At 47.4% G+C, this 19980-nt stretch overlaps 1 long non-coding RNA gene across 8 annotated transcripts in view; it reads left to right on the forward strand.

Moving 5' to 3' along the window:
* LOC111558776 overlaps positions 1–19359 on the forward strand; it is a 71077-nt gene extending 51718 nt beyond the window's left edge. For 5 of the 8 annotated variants that reach the window (XR_006592882.1, XR_002739919.2, XR_002739918.2 and 2 more), the window contains exons 2-4: positions 13406–13626; positions 14332–14465; positions 17888–19359. This is a non-coding gene — a long non-coding RNA (uncharacterized LOC111558776). Of the gene's footprint in view, positions 1–5057; positions 7081–10168; positions 13627–14331; positions 14466–17887 lie in introns of those variants that run through there. The other 3 variants (XR_006592880.1, XR_006592881.1, XR_002739917.2) reach the window with 3 other exon arrangements.
* Positions 19360–19980: the final 621 nt, after the last annotated feature.

Consider the following 19980-nt stretch of genomic DNA (forward strand, 5'->3'; position numbering starts at 1 on the left):
AGAGAGAGACAGAGCATGAACGGGGGAGGGTCAGAGAGAGAGGGAAACACAGAATCCGAAACAGGCTCCAGGCTCTGAGCAGGTCAGCACAGAGCCCGATGCGGGGCTCGAACTCACGGACCACGAGATCATGACCTGAGCCGAAGTCGGCCGCCCAACCGACTGAGCCACCCAGGCGCCCCTATGTTTTGTATCTTAAAGCCCTCGTATGAATGAAGTCATATATTTGTCTTTTTCTCACTAATTTCACTTAACATAATACCCTCCAGTTCCATCTCTGTAGTTGCAAATGGCAAGATTTCATTCTTTTTGATTGCTGAGTAATACTCTATTGTATATATATATATATATATATATATACTATATATATATATAGTATATATATATATTGTAATATATATATATATATATACACCACATCTTCTTTTTTTAATTTTTTTTCAAAGTTTATTTATTTTTTTGGGACAGAGAGAGACAGAGCATGAACAGGGGAGGGGCAGAGAGAGAGGGAGACACAGAATCAGAAACAGGCTCCAGGCTCCGAGCCATCAGCCCAGAGCCTGACGCGGGGCTCGAACTCACGGACCGCGAGATCGTGACCTGGCTGAAGTCGGACGCTTAACTGACTGCGCCACCCAGGCGCCCCTACACCACATCTTCTTTATCCATTCATCCATCGATGGGCATTTGGGCTCTTTCCATACTTTGGCTATTGTTGATAGTGCTGCTATAAACATGGGGGTGCATGTGTCCCTTCAAAACAGCACACCTGTATCCTTTGGATAAATACCTAGTAGTGCAATTGCATAGGGTAGTTCTAGTTTTAATTTTTTGAGGACCCCTCATACTGTTTTCCAAAGTGGCTGCACCAGTTTTCATTCCCACCAGCAATGCAACAGCATCCCTCTTTCTCCGCATCCTCGCCAACATCTGCTGTTGCCTGAGTTGTGAATGTTAGCCATTCTGACAGGTGTGAGGTGGTATCTTACTGTGGTTTTGATTTGTATTTCCCTGATGATGCGTGATGTGGAGCATTTTTTCATGTGTCAGTTGGCGATCTGGATGTCTTCTTTGGAAAAGTGTCTAATCATGTCTTTTGCCCATTTCTTCACTGGGTTATTTTTTTGGGGGGTGTTGAGTTCTTTATAGATTTTGGATACTAACCCTTTATCTGATATGTCATTTGCAAATATCTTCTCCTATTCCATCGGTTGCCTTTTAGTTTTGCTGATTGTTTCCCTCGCTGTGCGGAAGCTTTTTATTTGATGAGGTCCCAATAGTTCATTTTTGCTTTTGTTTCCCTTGCCTCTGGAGACGTGTTGAGTAAGAATTTGCTGCGGCCAAGGTCAAAGAGGTTTTTACCTGCTTTCTCTTCAAGGATTCTGATGGCTTCTTGTCTTACATTTAGGTCTCTCATCCATTTGAGTTTATTTTTGTGTATGGTATAAGAAAGTGGTCCAGGTTAATTTTTCTGCATATTGCTGTCTAGTTTTTCCCAGCACCACTTGCTGAAGAGACTCTCTTTATTCCACTGGATATTCTTCCCTGCTTTGTCAAAGGTTAGTTGGCTATACATTTGTGGGTCCATTTCTGCGTTCTCTATCCTGTTGATCCATTGATCTGAGTGTCTGTTCTTGTGCCACTACCATACTGTCTTGATGATTACAGCTTTGTAATTCAACTTGAAGCCTGGGATTGTGATGCCTCCTGCTTTGGTTTTCCTTTTCAAGATTGCTTTGGCTACTTGGGGTCTTTTCTGGTTCCATACCAATTTTAGGATTATTTGTTCTAGCTCTGTGAAGAATGCTGGTGTTATTTTGATAGGGATTGCATTGAATACGTAGATCGCTTTGGGTAGTATCGACATTGCAACAATATTTGTTCTTCCTATCCAGGAGCATGGAATCTTTTTCCATTTTTTTTGTGTGTCTTCTTCAATTTCTTTCATAAGCTTTCTGTAGTTTTCAGTGTATAAATTTTTCACCTCTTTGGTTAGGTTTATTCCTAGGTATTTTACAGTTTTCGGTGCAATTGTAAATGGGATCAATTCCTTGATATCTCTTTCTGTTGCTACATTATTCGTGTATAGAAATGCAACCGATTTCTGTACATTGATTTTATATCCTGTGACTTTGCTGAATTCGTGGATCAGTTCTAGCAGTTTTTTGGTGGAATCTTTTGGATTTTCCATATAGAATATCATGTCATCTGCAAAGAATGAAAGTTTGACCTCCTCCTGGCCGATCTGGATGCCTTTTATTCCTTTGTGTTGTCTGATTGCTGAGGCTAAGACTTCCAATACCGTGTTGAGTAGCAGTGGCGAGAGTGGACATCCCTGTCTTGTTCCTGACCTTAGGGGGAAAGCTCTCAGTTTTTCCCCATTGAGGATATTAGCGTTGGGTCGTTCATATATGGCTTTTATGATCTCGAGGTAGGATCCTTCTATTCCTACTTTCTTGAGGGTTTTTTTTATCAAGAAAGGATGCTGTATCTTGTCAAATGCTTTCTTTGCATCTATTGAGAGGATCGTGTGGTTCTTGTCCTTTCTTTTTGATGTGATGAATCTCATTGATTTTTTTTGCGGATATTGAACCAGCCCTGCATCCCAGGCATAAATCCCACTTGGTCGTGGTGAATAATTTTTTTAATGTATTGTTGCATCCAGTTGGCTAATATCTTGTTGAGGATTTTTGCATCCATGTTCATCAGGGAAATGGGTCTATAGTTCTCCTTTTTAGTGGGGTCTCTGTCTGGTTTTGGAATCAAGGTAATGCTGGCTTCATAGAAAGAGTTTGGAAGTTTTCCTTCCATTTCAATTTTTGGGACAGCTTCAGGAGAATAGGTGCTAACTCTTCCTTAAATGTTTGGTAGAATTCCCCTGGAAAGCCATCTGGCCCTGGACTCTTTTTTTTGGGGGGGAGATTTTTGATTACTGATTCAATTTCTTTACTGGTTATGGGTCTGTTCAAATTTTCTATTTCTTCCTGTTTCACTTTTAGTAGTTTATATGTTTCTAGGAATTTTTCTATTTCTTTCAGATTGCCCATTTTATTGGCGTATAATTGCTCATAATATTCTCTTTTTTGTTTTTATTTCCACTGTGTTGGTTGTGATCTCTCCTCTTTCATTCTTGATTTTATTTATTTGGGTCCTTTCCTTTTCTTTTTGACCAGTCTGGCTAGGGGTTTATCAATTTTGTTAATTCTTTCAAAGAACCAGCTCCTGGCTTCATTGATCTGTTCTACTGTTTTTTGTTGGTTTCGATAGCATTGATATCTGCTCTGATCTTTATTATTTCCTGTCTTCTGCTGGTTTTGGGTTTTATTTGCTATTCTTTTCCAAGTTCTTTAAGGTATAAGGTTAGGTTATGTATCTGAGAGCTTTCTTCCTTCTTTAGGAAGGCCTGGATTGCTATATACTTTCCTCTTATGACCACCTTTGCTGTATCCCACAGGTTTTGGGCTGTGGTGTTAATATTTTCATTGGCTTCCATAGACTTTTTAATTTCCTCTTTAACTTCTTGGTTAGCCCATTCATTCTTTAGTAGGATGTTTTTTAGTCTCCAAGTATTTTTTACCTTTCCAAATTTTTTTCTTGTGGTTGATTTCGAATTTCATAGCGTGGTGGTCTGAAAATATGCACGGTATGATCTCGATCTTTTTGTACTTGTTGAGGGCTGATTTGTGTTCCTGCACCTGGTCTGTTCTGGAGAATGTTCCATGTGCACTGGAGAAGAATGTATATTCCACTGCCTTAGGATGAAATGTTCTGAATATATCTGTGAAATCCATCTGGTCCTGTGTGTCATTCAAAGCCATTGTGTCCTTGGTGATCTTCTGATTAGATGATCTGTCCATTGTTGTAAGTGGGGTGTTGAATTCCCCTACTATTAGGGTATTCTTATCAATGAATTTCTTTCTGTTTGCGATTCATTGATTTATATATTTGGGTGCTTTCACATTTGGAGCATAAATGTTTACAATTGTTAGGTCTTCTTGGTGGATAGACCCCTTGATTATGATATAATGCCCTTCTGCATCTCTTGATACAGTCTTTATTTTAAAGTCTAGATTGTCTGATATAAGTATGGCTACTCCGGCTTTCTTTTGTTGACAATTAGCATGATAAATGGTTCTCCATCCCCTTGTAAAGCTACTTTAAATAGAGCCATTCAGGAAGGACATGCAGCTCTTCCTCTGTCCCCTTGGAAGCAGGAAATAAGTCTCCCGTGTGAAAGGTACTTTCCCTACACCAGGAGGTAACAAGACATCCTTAGAACCATAGATGGGGAATTTACAGCTTAGTAAACTGCATAAACAACACTTGTTACTTTTTTACTAATTTTCTGCCCCAGCCCAAATTCTGTTTAGAATTCCTTACAAATTGAATCTTCCAAACACAGTTTCTTGGTCCTGTCCACTACTCACAGATTTTTTTTTTCTCTTTATCTAAAGTGTATAAAAACTACCTGCTTTGGTCATTTCTTTGGGTCTCAATTTCACTATTGGGCTCTGTGCACATGTCATAAAACTTTTAGTTTTTTTCTCCTGTGAATCTCTCTCCAGTAAATTTAAATCTTAGTCCAGCTGGAAGACCTTGAAGGATGGAAAACAGTTTTCTCTCCCTTTAGCAGTAATCTTGGGCTTCGCACTCTGTGCTGACAGCTCAGAGCCTGGAACCTGCTTCAGATTCTGTCTGTCTGCCTCTCTCTCTCTCTCTGCCCCTCCCCTGCTGGTGCAGTCTCTCTCTGTCTCTCTGTCTCTCTCTCTGTCTCAAAAAGAAATAAAAACATTAACTTTTTTTTAAAAAAAAATTGGCCTTAGCAATATTTTTCCGGATCAGTGTCCTTAGGCAAGGTAAAACAAAAACAAAAATGGACTATGAGATTACATTAACATAAGCTTTTGCACAATTATGGAAACCATCCTACTGTTGTTTCTTTTTTTTTTTAATTTTTAATGTTTATTATTTTTGAGAGAGAAAGAGAGACAGAGAGCAAGCAGGGGAGGGGCAGAGAGAGGGAGACCTAGAATCAGAAGCAGGCTCCAGGCTCTGAGCTGTCAGCATAGAGCCTGGCAGGGCTCGAAATCACAGACTGCGAGATTATGACCTGAGCCGAAGTTGGCCGCTCAACTGACTGAGCCACCCAGGCGCCCCAATCCTACTGTTGTTTCTAAGTATCTGGTAAAGAGGTATAGACAGAGGCAGGCCTCAATTTTAGTTTTCTGGAATTCTTTCATAAGTCAGCTGGAAAACATTGTTAACATAGCAAGGTGTACATTATAGTGGAGATAGGGGGGGGTTGCAACCTCTGAGATATGTCAATAATATGAAACAAAGTAAAATAATTCCTTTTATTAATATTTGATTTCATTTTTTAAAATAATCTCTACACCCAACCTCGGGCTCCAGCTTTTGACGCCAATATCAACAGTTATATGCTCTACCAACTGAGCCAGGCAGGTGCCCCTAAAAAAACAATTTCAAACAAAGTTTCACCCACATAACAAATGTGGAAGTGTTAGGTGAGAATTATGCCTTGCAGAGACCATATTCAAATTTTAGCATCTACCAAATGCACTAGTGAATATCCTATTGAGGAATTTCTAAAACCTGAGATTTTTGTCTTCATTTTGATGTTCCTGTTCTGAAGACATTGTATGGAATTTGTCTTTGGTAGGGGATGACTCTGGCTCAGGCTGGATTCTTATATGTGGTCATTCCAAAAACATTTTCATTGGCTCAGTCAGTGATGACTGATTTGTGGGTCAATGGATCACGGGAGGATTGTTTGTGACCATAGAAAACCCTAAATTGTATCAAAGGATAACTTGGAAAAAAATAGAATAAGGAGAAAATAAAGCAGAAAAGGAAAACTCAGAGTGGGTTTATTAGCCTTGCTGCAGAGAGTGTGAGTAGGTTTGAGACGGAAAGGTCGAGCACAGGTGGACCTGGGGAGGCCAGACAGGCAGCTGGACAAAGCGGGCCCTGGAGGCCAGGCAGTGGGCTCCCAGGCAGGTCTGGCCAGGGCTTGGGAGGCCCGGGCCTCTCTGCTTTGTCAGGCCGGCAAAGCAAAGCTCAGGAAAAGAAACCCTTCAGTTTGGTGAATTTGGCTGAGTTGATTTCCACCCCCCGGGCTTGCCTAGTGCTCTCTCAATGGAGTTCTGAAGGGAAAAGGAGCCACAGGAAACAAATCAGAAAAAAGACATCATGTTCTCCTCCGTCTCCAAACTCGACGCATGAATTCTTGAAGAAAAATTTCCCCCTTTTTATTAAGATACAATTGATACACAGCCCTGTATAAGTTTAAGGGGTTCAGCATAATAATGTGACTTACATATGTCGTGAGGTGATTACCACGATAAGTTAGTCACCATCCAGCATCTCCTATAGATGCAAACAAAGAAAAAGGAACAAAGTTCTTTTCTTTGTAATGACAACTCTTAGGACTGACCCTCTTAACAGTTTCCATATATTCCCTACAGCATGGTTGCCCATAGGCTTGTCGTATATTAATTATATGCTCAGTGTGGTAGACTCCCCTCCCTAAGGAGAGAGAAAAAAAGGGAGAAAAAACTTCAAGGTAACCTGGCTATGCGCCTACGTGACAACATCCCTCATGACCTTGTAAACTGAGATTACTTAATCAGACTGCGTGTTTGTGTGTGTTACCATATATGGGAGACAAAGAAATAGAAAATGTATAAAAAACTATGCCACGTGACATTTGGTTCTCAGTTCTTCTGGTACGAACCCAACTGAGTGGTACCAGCACGAATAAAGTTGCTTCCTGGAAATTAAAAACCTCTGCGTCACGACTCTCTGGGCGAGAACGCCACTACATTAGTTGGCAGCTTGTGTCTGGGATTTGGAGATGGTGCATTTCCACTTCCTTTGCCACCGAGGTAGAGCCTGAGAGCCGGGAGAAGCGACCTCGACTGGCGCCAATGGACCACTTGATCCGTAGGAGATTAGCCTATCCCGGTGTGCAGGGGTGAGGGCCCCGTGTGCACCAATGGAACCCGTGAGGCCCAGGAACCAGCTTAAGGAGCGCCACCCATGAGACTGGTAAGAACCCAGGTTCATTTTGGCAGACCTGCCCCTAAGAGGCAGAAGGGGAGCCTAATCACCTCCAAGTTGCCCTAGTAGTTCTACAAGGGATGAGGAACGACGCTGCAACTCTAAGGTGCTGAATGTAGGGCGGTGGGTTGGAGTCGTTATGTGAATGTGTGTGAATGAGATGGACAGCTTCCAACCTGACCAAGGGCTGAAGCCAGTGTTGAGTCCTGATCCACAGTTCCGTGGAGACCTCATACAGCTTAAGGCAGCATCAGGCTTCCTCGGGAGTCTGATCCGGGTCAGGGGTTGGTACTGAACCCGCCAATGCCAAGAGGCTCCTGAAATATCTCCGAGAGGAGACTGTCTGGAGACAGACAAAGCGATGTACATCCTCTCCAAATTAGCCCCCCCTTCCCCCTTTATCTTCTCTTGTGCATGAAAGTTGTCCGTCAGGGGGAGGAAATGGGTGGAAAGGACAGTAAACCGGCTCCCCTAGAGTGTCTGTTGAGAAAATTCGAAAAGGGATATTCAGGAGATTATGGTGTGAAATTAACTCCTGAAAAGCTCTGGACGTTCTGTGAAATTGATTGGCCATTATTTGGGGTGGGCTGGCCCTCCGAGGGCTCACTTGAGAAGGAATTAGTTTGCTGAGTGTTCAGGGTCATTGCGGGAGACCCTGGCCACCCTGACCAATTTCCTTACATTGACTGTTGGCAAGACCTGGTCCTATCCCCGCTGCCTTGGCTGAAAGTCTGTATCACAGAGAGCTGTCAAGTTATGATGGCTCGCATCACAGCTTCCTCCAAATACACGCCAGCAACTAAAAGGCCCAAATCTGTTAGAAAAGGTTAAATATTTGGCTTCCACCTGTCTCAGGGGCAGCACCAACTCAGCCCAGAGAGGAAGCAGGCCATCTGCTCAATCCCGGCCCTGACAACCCGACGCCAGGTTCGAGATTTTCTCAGGGTCGCAGGTGTCTGTAGAATCTATATACTCAACTTTTCAGTCCTGATGAAACCCCTCTATGAGGCTACAAAGTGGGGATAGAGGGAACCCCTGATGTGGGAGTCAGTACAGCAAAAGGCCTTCGAGGAAATATAGTGAGCCCTCACTAATACGCCTGGTTTGGGGCTCCCAGACACGACTAAGCCTTTCTTTCTGTACGTCCATGAGTGCACTGGTATTGCAGTGGGAGTCCTAACTCAGACATCATGGCATGGCCCGGTGGCATATCTCTCCGACAGCTTGACTCCGTGGCCCAAGGCTGGCCACCCTGCCTATGGGCACTTGCAGCCACGGCCCTCTTAGTGTCTGAGGCTGACGAGTTAACTATGGGACGAGAATGGACAGTCCGAATGACACATCCAGTACTGACATTAATGGAGTACAAGGGACAATACTGGCCACCCAACGCGGGATGGTCAGATATCAGGAATGCTACGTGAGAACCCGCACATTCCCCTGGAAGCAGGGCCGACCCTGAACCCTGCGACCCTGCTGCCCGTCGGGCCCGGCCAGCCAGACCCCGACTGCATTGAAGTCACGGATGAGGTGTCCTCCAGCCGAGCAGACTCGAGGGGCCAGCCTCTTGAGGACCCCGGCGCCCAGTGTTTCACCCACAGTAGCAGTTTTGTGAAAGAAGGAGAAGGCCGTGCAGGGAACTCCACGGTGACGCCGAATTCCGTCACTGAGGCCAAGCCCCTCCCCCAAGGGACTTGAACACAGAAGGCAGAGCTCATCACGCTAAGCTGCGCCCTCCAACTGGCGGCAGGGACGCGTGTTAATATACACGCAGACTCTATGCCTTCACCCCCCTCCACGTGCATGCGGCTTTATAGAAAGAGAAGGGTCTAATAAACTCAGGCGGAAAAGACGTAAACTATGGTAAGGAAATCCTGGGACTCTTGGACGCTCTGTGGGCCCCTAAAAGGGTGGCAGTCATGCATTGCCGGGGACATCGAAGGGGAAACACCACGGCTGCGCGGGGGCACCGTAAGGCAGACCGAGAGGCAAAGCTCGCGGCCTCCAAAGGAACGGCGGAATCGGCGGCTTTACCCGCCGCGCTGTTCCCCACCCCGCTGGCGCAATGAGACCCGCATTACTCACACCACGGAAGTACCTGGTTTAGGACTGAAAATGGAAGCTGCCTCCCGGGTGGATGGTGGAAATGCGAAGACGGCCGGGTAGCAATTCCTGAGGCCCGGGCCCCAACTCTCGTCCCGCAGTTCCATCAGGACACCCGTGTGGGCCGGCCAGCCCTCGACACTAGTGAGCCGGCATCCCCCCCTCTCTCCGGCCCGGCCCCGGGGGGGATGGGAGCAATGTGAACCGTGTGCCCGGAATGGCCCACGTCAGGGACCCAAGGCCGCCCCCGGGGTGCAGAGCGGCGGGGAGCCCCACTTGAAAGCGCGATGGTGGACTTCACTGAGCTTCCCCGGGGCCGAGGCCCCAATACCCGTCGGCGCTTGTGCGCGCTTTCTCGGGCTGGGTGGCAGCCTTCCCGGCTCGCACACGAGAGGCACAAGAAGCGGCCGGACTACTTCCAAAGGAAATTATCCCACGATTTGGGATCCCTGTGGCCGTGGGATCCCGTGACAGGCCAGCATTCGTGGCTGAGGGGGTGCGGCTGGTGGCAAAGGGGTTACAGATCACCTGGAGGTGACATGCTGCGTGCGGACCCCAGAGCTCCGGGAAGGGGGAATGAGTGAGCTGAACCCTGAAGCTGCAGTTGAGTAAACCGTGTCAGGAAACCCACCTGCACTGGGGCCAGGTGTGGCCAATGTCCTTGTGAAGAATCGGGCGCAGCGCCGCTAAGACTGGGTTCTCCCTTTATGAATTCCGTTATGGGCGCCCTCCCCCCATTATCGAGGGCATAGGGGGGATTTAAATGAGATAGGCAGTCTAACCCTGAGGCGGCAGATGTGGGCCCTCGGCTCTACTCTAACCACCCTGCACCCATGGGTTAAAGAGCATTCGCCTGTGAGTCTAACCACAGGTGCTCACTCCTTTGAGCCAGGAGATGCCGTATGGGTAAAGCAGCGGAATGTTCAACCACTCAAACACCCCTGGAGGGGCCCGCTCACTGTCATTTTGTCCACCCCTACTGCAGTAAAGGTGGCTGAGGTGGGTCCCCAGATTCACCACAGCTGAGTCAAAGCCGGCATCTCGAAACTGGGAGTGCGTTCCTGATCCATGGGTGCCGTGCAAGCCGACCGTATGGAAGAAGCAATCTGCAGCTCCAGAGGCCTGGGGACCCTGCAGCCCTGCTTCAGTCACTCCGGAAGCTAATCTACGCACGGCAGAAGCTTGGGGAATCGCCGGTCCGGTGAAATAAACAGACCGTCCTTGTTGTCCGTGTCTGCCTTCTTACTGTGATGCGCTGCCACCCCTTGTCTCTCACTGTTATTGCAATTTTTGCCCTACCTCTTGCTATCGGGTTGGCAGAGATTGCCCCAGCCAGCTGGAAATGTGGTGAGAGGTTTCTGTTAGCATTCTCTCTCCTCTGGTGGGTAGGATGTTTTGTTGGTATTCGTTGCTTTTCATCTGGACCCCGTTTGTATCGTCATGTGACCCATGTATTCGCATAACCAGGTCAGGCCAGGGAGTCACCTGGACCTTACTATACTGTACCCACTCCTCATGCCAGGGAAAGACCTTGGGGACCTGCAGACACAATAAGACCACCTATGCTATCTGCCAGTGGGGGAGTCAATATACTTGCTTTGACCCGCAGGACTCCCCAAATGAAGATTGATTAAAAGTCCGATCCTACCGGGATGGAGGGGGGGCTTGATCAGCCAGACACAAATCACTGACCCCAAACGTCCGGTGTCAATACTGTTTGATGTATGTGCAGTTATAGGTATTGGCCCAGAGGCATTTGTTATGCGAGAAAAAGCAGGCACTTATCACGGAGGGCCCGAGGACTCTTTTTTTTTTTTTAATTTTTTTTTAACCTTTATTTTTGAGACAGAGAGAGACAGAGCGTGAACGGGGGAGGGTCAGAGAGAGAGGGAGACACAGAATCTGAAACAGGCTCCAGGCTCTGAGCCATCAGCACAGAGCCCGACGCGGGGCTTGAACTCACGAACCTCGAGATCATGACCTGAGCCGAAGTCGGATGCTTAACCGACTGAGCCACCCAGGCGCCCCCCGAGGACTCTTGATATACCGTTTGGAGGCTTAGATTGGGAGCGAAAATACCGACTCAATGACAAGTATGTAATGTGAGGAAAAGGGCTTATGTGCCTATACATCTAAGTTTTTATGCATCAGTTGGAACTGTGTTTCATGGGCTGCTTGGGGGAAAAAAAAGGCACAACAGCACTCCTTCAGAAGGGGACACTACATCAGGTTGTCAATAAAAACCTGGAACCCTGGCCACCTGGGTGGCTCAGTTGGTTAAGCGTCTGACTTTGGCTCAGGTCCCGATCTCTCCGTTCGTGAGTTCGAGCCCTGCATCAGGCTCTGTGCTGACAGCCCGGAGCCTGCTTTGGATTCTGTTTCTCCTCGTCTCTCTCTGCCCTTCCCCCGCTCGTGTTCTGTCTCTGTCTCTGTCTCTGTCTCTCTCTCTCTCAAAAATAAACATTAAAAAAAAAAGCCTGTAACCCTGTTAATTTCACCATCATTAACCCAGAAGGCTACAAGTGGCAATGGGGCACCCGAATTGGCATCCGAATCTATGGTGAGACAGAGACCCAGGGACTGTGCTGTATTTCAAGAGGGTCACTACCACCCATCTGACCACGTCCCATCAAGTCTTCCACTCCTTCTATGAAGAAATAAGTAGTCCCCCTCCCATTTCAGTCCCAGCAGGGAACTGGTTTCTAGCCCTGCAGAGACTATAGCCCAGACCCTAAAGATCTCTTCATGCTATGTATGTGGGGGAACCAGCGTGGGGATCCATGGTCAGGGGAGGCCAGGGAATTAGATCCCCTGAGCCTTATAATGGAACAAAATACCCCAGTTCTACTACCAGGGTTTGGCTTCTCAAAACCTCAATCATTGGGAAGAACCGTCTTGCCCGATGGGGGAAAAAGTTCACCATCCCTGTTGGAAACTTAACATGCCGAAGCCAAAAGGTTTTATAATTCAATCACCTGGGAAACCCAATGGTGGGGGTCTCCGGGTCACCTCAAGCCAGACCCCCATCCCTTGTTTATCTTCTCTCATCTCCGAGAGGCCTGGGACAACATCGAATGGCAGGCCCCAGGTGGCCTATACTGCGTATGTGGGAAAACAGCCTATACGGTACTCCCTTCAGGCTGGTCAGGGTCATGTGTGCTGGGGACTATCCGTCCATCTTTCTTCCTGCTCCCACTTGCAAGGGGAGAACATCTGGGAGTTCAAACGTATGCAGATAGAGAGGCTCAAAGAAAGCGGTGTGTCCTACAAATTGGCAAATGGAAAGATGATGAATGGCCTCCTGACCGTATAATCCAATATTATGGCCCTGTCAGCTGGGCAGAGGTTGGGTCCTGGGGCTACCGCACTCCCATTTACATGCTAAACCGCATCATCAGACTGCAAGTGGTTATAATAATTATAACCAATAAAACTGCCAGAGCTCTTAACTTGCTAGCCAAGGAGCAAACCAAAAAAGTGCAATGTTATCTATCGAAATCGCTTGGCCTTAGATTACCTGCTTGCTTCTGAGGGAGGTGTTTCTGGAAAATTTAACCTGAGCAACTGCTGCCTACAGATCGATGATGAAGGAAAAGTCATAGAGGAGATGACAGATCGGATGAGAAAGGTTGCTCGTGTCCTGTCCACACCTGGGACGATTGGAATCCTGGGGAGTTATTTGGAGGATGGTTTTCAACTCTCGGGGGATTCAAAACCCTCATGTGTATTATTCTCTTGATTTTGGGAGCTTGCTTAATCCTACCTTGCCTCGCTCCCCTGGTCATATGGTCTGTCTCCAGTCTCATTGAGGCCATGGTTGAAAGAAAGATGGCCACGTGTGTAATGATGTTCTGGAAATATAAACCTCTAAACCAAGATGATGCTCTTTGATCCAAAACAGGGGAGTCTGAGCATCAAAGGGGGGGAATGTGGTGGAGCCCCTCCCAAAGGAATGTGATGAAAACCTCAAGACAAGGGAGGGTAACCTGGCTATGTGCACCTATGTGACATTCCTCACGACTCTGTCACCTAGACCGCCCCATCAGACTGTACGTCTGTATATTACCATGTATGGGAGACAAAGAAGTAGAAATCGTATAAAAGGCTATACCCAGCTGTGCGCGGGGCTCAGTTTTTTGGGTACGAATCCACTGAGCCCAGGAATAAAGTTGCTTCCTGGAAAGAAAAGCCTCGGTGTCATGACTCTCTTTATGAACCTCAGTCCTGTTACAGACCCAGTCCTGACACCTTCTCTGCTCTGGCCACTGGAAGAACCACATTCAGCTTTCCCACCTTGAGAGTGAAAGCCAGAAACTACTCAGCACAAACCCCTCGGTTAACCCTCACATCCGGTGAGACACACACGAACAAAGAGCAGTCTCTTTTGAAGCCCAGGCTGCCTGGAAGAAACAAACAACAACAACAAAAATGAATAGCTTTCCCGTAAGTGCATGGCATTTTTGTCACATCCACGATGTTTTTAAGCTTGTCTTTCCTTCTTTCAGACGCCAGATGTACTAAGGCAGAGCGGTGGCTTGAGGCACAAGAAATAAGCAGAACATCGCTGTAGATAATAATTTACACCTTCACCTAGGTTTGCAAAGAGAGAAGTCTTCATTAGTCCCCCCAACGAATTAACACCCCCCCCCAAATTTTCTCTTAATGTACATTTCAAATATCCCAAAGGCATAGATCAGGAATGAATCATTCTGATATACGGAAATAACTCTGATTCATTAAAAAAAAAAATCTTTAGAAACTGGCCACCAACAACTTCATCGACCTGAGATAGGTTGTTTTTGTAGATTTTAGGGTTTTTTAAGTTTTTTTTTTTTAAGTGATCTCTACACCCTCCATGGGACTTGCAACCCCGAGATCAGGATTTGCATGCTGTACCAACTGAGCAGATTCAGTAATTTTTACAGTAAATCTAATAGTTCTGGATGTAGTCCTGCTTTCTACTGTTCTCCACAGTAAACAACACATGCCAGCGAACTTTCAAAACTGGAAGGTTGATGGGTCAAATTAAGCAGGAAGAACTCATGAACTATTTGGGGGAAGTAACCTTTTTTGATTAACATTAGATTTGTGTAACCTGGCTCTTGATCAAACAAATATCATCAGCTAAATCAGAGGATTGTGTTGCAGAACAAGAAGCCAGAGGCACCGTGAGAATGTCCTGAAGGAAAGGGACGGAGCAGCAAGGAACCGAAAGCAGATTGGGAAGCTGCCGGGACGGCTCGTTCTCTCCAGAAGGACATCATATGGGCACCAGGCCTGGGGTAAGAATGTTTTGTCTGGCGCCAGATGTACTCGTGACCCGGTATGGACTGCATACCGTGCACTGCAGGTGCACGACCTGTCAAGATGCCAAATACTATTTGTACGTGCTTGCTGTTATCAGACAGTTTGCAAAAATAAAAGAGGCTTGAGCCAGGGGACCGGTGCTTCGGCTCCTGGAGAGTCCTAGCCCCCTGCTTTCCAATTCTCTTGTCACCGCACCTTTAGGACCTGTCTCACTACAGATTGAACTTGGAAGTAGCTGGCAATCAAAATTCTAAACAACTATTTTAACCACAAGTACTTAGAAACAAAGGGCCAGGAGGAAAGGGAGGGACCAGAAACAATTCTTTATCTCAATGCAAGAGTGTGGCTGGCTCAGTCAATAGAGCATGTAACTCTTGATCTCCGGGTGGTGAATTCGAACTCCATGTTGGGTGTAGAGAGTACTTAAAAAAAAAAAAATCAATACAGGACTGCCTGGGTGGCCCAGTTGGTTGAGCGTCCGACTCTTGATTTCGGCTCAAGTCATGATCCCGGGGTCGTGGGATCAAGCCCCACATCAAGCTCGGCATTGAATGTGGACCCTGCTTATGATTCTTTCTCTCTCCATTTGCCCCTCTTCTCTGTTCATGCTCTCTTTCTCTCTCTACAATAGAGGAAAAAAATCGATGTAAGAGAGTGGTCCCTCGGGGGCACCTGGCTGGCTCAATTGGTAGAGCATATGACTCGATCTCAGGGTTGTGAGTTCAAGCCCCACCTTGCTTGTGGACCCTACATTTAAAAAAAAAAAGTTTGGTCCCTCAAACAGATATGAAACGTGACTTTTTTAAAAACACTTTTTAAAATGTTTTTTATTTATTTTTGAGAGAGAGAGCACGAGCAGGGGAGAGGCACACAGAGAGGGGGTCAGAGGATCTGAAGTGGGCTCCTTGTTGACTGCAGTAAGTCCTATGCGGGGCTTGAACTCACAAACCGTGAGATCATGACCTGAGCCAAAGTCGGATGCTCAACCGACTGAGCCACCCAGGCGCCCTTGAAAAGTGACCTTTTAAATAAAGATAATGATTACTATAAATGTGTACAAAAGAGAGGAATGGAGTTTGTTCTCAGTGGTCTTCAGAAGAACAGAAGTACGTTTGCCAGAATTGAGGTGATGGCGTGTCGTGCTTATCATTGGGCGTCCTCGGAGCACACACGTGGATGTGCTGACCTGCCATGCAGTCGTTTGGTGCTGATGCGATACCTCTGGGAAACGTTGGCGTCCCGGAGGTGAAATAAGAGAGCTAAAATAGAATCCTCCACTGCATTTCCTGCTAGGGAAGCTAAACTTGGCCTCGTTTGACCTGCTGTAGCCCACATGTGGCCTGGGCTTCTCAACGCCTGGAGCGGACACCTCGGGAGTCGGTTGCTATGGTAACCTAGCCCTCATCCTAGGAATGCTGCGTGCCATTACCTTCATCGGGGTTCAGTGAGACTTCTGCTCACCCCCATTAAGCCCAGGCGGTAAGGTGTCCCAGCGAGAGCCGGTCCTTGCCTCGGCCACTTCCTCTCAGCAGACTGGCACTTATTCTCCTTTGTGGAATATTCTCTCACCCAAGCTCGCTTTCATTTGGCAAGTGAGACAAATGTTCACAGGCCCTGTAGTGAAAGGTCAACACCGAGAACCAGTCTCATCATTTCATACTGCTCTTCCCCCCCCCCCCCCAAAAAAAGGACCTCTTTGTCTTCTGGGGAACACCCAGGTCAAGGAAGTCACACTAGTCTCTCTGTTCTGTAAGGGACTTTTGCAGGCATCCAGTCCATTCCCTTCATATTACGGATGAGGGAACACAAGCCCAGAGCCGGGGGGTGGTCTACAAGACAGAGGCCGCAGAGTTCATCCCGCAGAAGTCCAGCCGCTAGGGAGCCATGCCCTCCCCTGGACCCAGAGCCTTCCAGGCACGGGCATTGCTCACCCAGCTTGAGCGCTTCAGGACTTCGCACTACCTTCCTACACAGAACTCTTCATCAAAGGGCTGCTAATTCTAGGTTTCTCCCTCAGTCTCAGCACTGAGCCACCCCTCACTTAAGGCAGGGAGTCCTGCTGTTCACTCTTGCTCACCCTTTGCATATAGATATGGTTTGATAGTTGTTTGCTTGTATTTGGAATCCGTGACTCCACGAGCCATTGGCTGTGCTCTGGGATCTGGATTGCTGGCCTAGGTTTAGAGCTTCCTCATCTTTCCGTCCCTCCCAGATATTGAGGACGAGTGTCCGCACACTCAGCATTAGTCCCTAGCATAGTTGGCCACCATCCTAAGGGCCTGGTGGGCAGCAGAGCACAGACAGACAAAAAACAAACGGAAACACACACTGGTAGTTGCCAGAGGGTCAACCGCACCTACTTTATATTACACTGTAGTTATCTAGGCTGATAGCTCTCTTTCTGGAGCAGGTCTTCTGTATAAATTCTATCTATCTATCATCTATTTATCTATCTATCTATTATTTAGAGAGTGAGTGAGAGAGCAGGGGAGGGTCAGAGAGAAAGAGAGAGGGAGAGAGAGAATCCCAAGCAGGCTCCGCACTGTCAGCGCAGAGCCCAACATGGGGCTTGAACCCACACACCATGAGATCATGACCTGAGCCAAAACCAAGAGTTGGTTGCTTAACCAGCTGAACCACCCAGGTTCAGCTAAATTCTTTTAGTCAGTTAGGGGCACCTGGCTTGTTTAGTGGTGGACCACATGACTCTTGATCTCGGGATTATAACTCTGAGCCCATGTTATGCGTAGAGATTATTTAAAAATAAAATCTTTTAAAAAAGAAATCCATTCATGGGGCGCCTGGGTGGCGCAGTCAGTTAAGCGTCCGACTTCAGCCAGGTCACGATCTCACGGTCCGTGAGTTCGAGCCCCGCGTCAGGCTCTGGGCTGATGGCTCAGAGCCTGGAGCCTGTTTCCGATTCTGTGTCTCCCTCTCTCTCTGCCCCTCCCCCGTTCATGCTCTGTCTCTCTCTGTCCCAAAAAAAATAAATAAACGTTGAAAAAAAAAAAAAAGAAATCCATTCAGACAATTAGGAGGCAAAAAAACGTGTGAGCTTTCTATTTCTTAAAAATACCAAAACAAGGGGCACCCGGGTGGCTCAGTTGGTTAAACATCTGACTCTTGATTTAGGCTCCGGTCATGATCTCACAGTTTGTGATTTCCAGCCCCTCGATGGGCTCTGCTCAGACAGTGTGGAGCTTGCTTGGGATTCTCTCTCTCCACCCCTCTCCCACTGTCTCTCTCTCTCTTTCTCTTCGCCCCCCCCCCAAACAAAACAAAACTAATCCACACTCCAATGAGACAGGTATGTGTATGGTGAGGGGGTCCGAATTGTGCTGCCCTACACAGCCAGACATAGAAGGGTAAAGGGAAACTTATTTTTCCTCCGCTTCAGCGCTCTGAGACAAGAGGATGTCCTTCTCCCTGGGGACCACCGTGGCAGGTAAAGGAGCCCACGGGGCGGAGACGGCAGGCTGAGGCTGAATGCTGAGGACACTGGGAGCAGTCACCTTAGTAAACGGCAGGCTTGTCTCTGCTGCCGTCACACTTGCCTCTGCTGTTGAAGACGACATCACTCTAGCCTCTCCCCACAGGGGTATGGAGGCCCCCCATCCTTGGGCTGAGCTGGCTAGTGCTCCTGGAAGTGACTAAAAGGCAGAGAGGTTGCTACTCCTGTCTCTCCCAGGACGGAGGCTGCCGTCCTCTGGAACAGGTGCTTCAAACCACCAGACACGCTGGGCTTTGTCCCCCACTGCTTCTCCCCGGGCAGACATCTGGTGAGGACACTGCCTGGAAAGAAGGTAGAGGCTTCAGCCTCTGGGGGAGACGGAGCCTCAGAGAAGCTCACCTGAGGAAGAGGACGGGCGTGCTCCCAGGGGAGGCGGCACAACGCCTCCCTGATGGTGATGAGAAGTGACCCTCTGCTTTGCTGTAACCACCCACAGTAATAAAGACAGAAAAGGTAAAGTGGGAGGGCCAAGGAGGGACCAGCTGCCCTACACACACACACACACACACACACACACACACACACCTTGGCCCAGTCTTTCCCTAAGGGCCTAATCCAGGAACCGAGCGAGAAGGGGGCTGCCGGCTACATGGAATGTATCTGCTGGGGCGTCAGCTGCACTTAACGGGGGCTGGAAGGAAACAACTGGCTGCCGGAGCACAGGAGACAAAAACCCCCAGTAGTGTGGGAGGTGGGGATTCCTCCCGGAGGAGGCTTCACCCTGGGTCACATACACCTGGGTGAGGTGGCGTTTCTGGTGTGGGGGGCTGCCCAACCGAAGGTGGGCCTCGTGCCGACCCAGGCCGACTCAACGGAAGACGTTAGCTGAGGCCTCCTCTCCCTGTCCCGTGTCAGTACGTGGTCCTTCGGCCGCATGGGTATGTGGTCTAAAAAAGCCAGCGCTTGGAGCCCAGTTTGGGGGGACCCAAGTTTCCCGGAGGTCAAATCTGCGTGAACAGAAGCCAAAGCACAAAGCGGGCCAACTGAGGTATGGGCTGGTTACGTAGTTCTAGTTAAATATTTCCAAGACTGATTTCATAAAATAACTCTCACTGTATTTGAAAAATATAGGGAGGATCCATTAATATTTTATGTGCCCTAATACTGTATAATCTCACTTACATGTGGAATCTTAAAAAAAAAAAATCAAGGTCTTAGAAAAAGTAATGAGCTTTTGTGGTTACTAGAAGGGGTGGGGATGGGGAATTGAATGAAGGTCATCAAAAGCTACAAATTTACACTTAAAAAATAAGTACTGGGGTACCTGGGTGGCTTAGTCTGTTAAGCATCCACCTTCGGCTCAGGTCATGAGCTCATGGTTCATGAGTTCGAGTCCCTCACCAGGCTCTGTGTTGACAGCTCAGAGACTAGAGCCTGCTTCGGATTCTGTGTCCCCCTCCCCCACTCACGCTCTGTGTGTGTGTCTCTCTCCCAAAAATAAATAAACATTAACTTTAAAAAAAAATAAGTACCCATGTAGCTGGATTCTCGCACAGAGAGTCGTGACACCGAGGTTTTTAATTTCCAGGAAGCAACTTTATTCGTGCTGGTACCGCTCAGTTGGGTTCGTACCAGAAGAACTGAGCCCCAAATATCACGTGGCATAGTTTTTATACATTTTCTATTTCTTTGTCTCCCGTATATGGTAACACACACAAACACGCAGTCTGATTAAGTAATCTCAGTTTACAAGGTCATGAGGGATGTTGTCACGTAGGCGCATAGCCAGGTTACCTTGAAGTTTTTTCTCCCTTTTTTTTTCTCTCTCCTTAGTGAAGGGACCCTACCACATTCCCCCCTTTGATGCTCAGACCCCTTCATTTTGGGTCAAAGAGCATCATCTTGGTTTAGAGGTTTATATTTCCAGAACATCATTACACGCGTGGCCATCTTTCTTTCAACCATGGCTTCAATGAGACTGGAGACAGACCGTACAACCAAGGGGGCTAAGCAGGGTAAGATCAAGCACCCTCCCAAAA

Source organism: Felis catus, chromosome X, assembly GCF_018350175.1.
Source record: "Felis catus isolate Fca126 chromosome X, F.catus_Fca126_mat1.0, whole genome shotgun sequence".
NCBI classification, from domain to species: Eukaryota; Metazoa; Chordata; class Mammalia; order Carnivora; family Felidae; genus Felis; species Felis catus.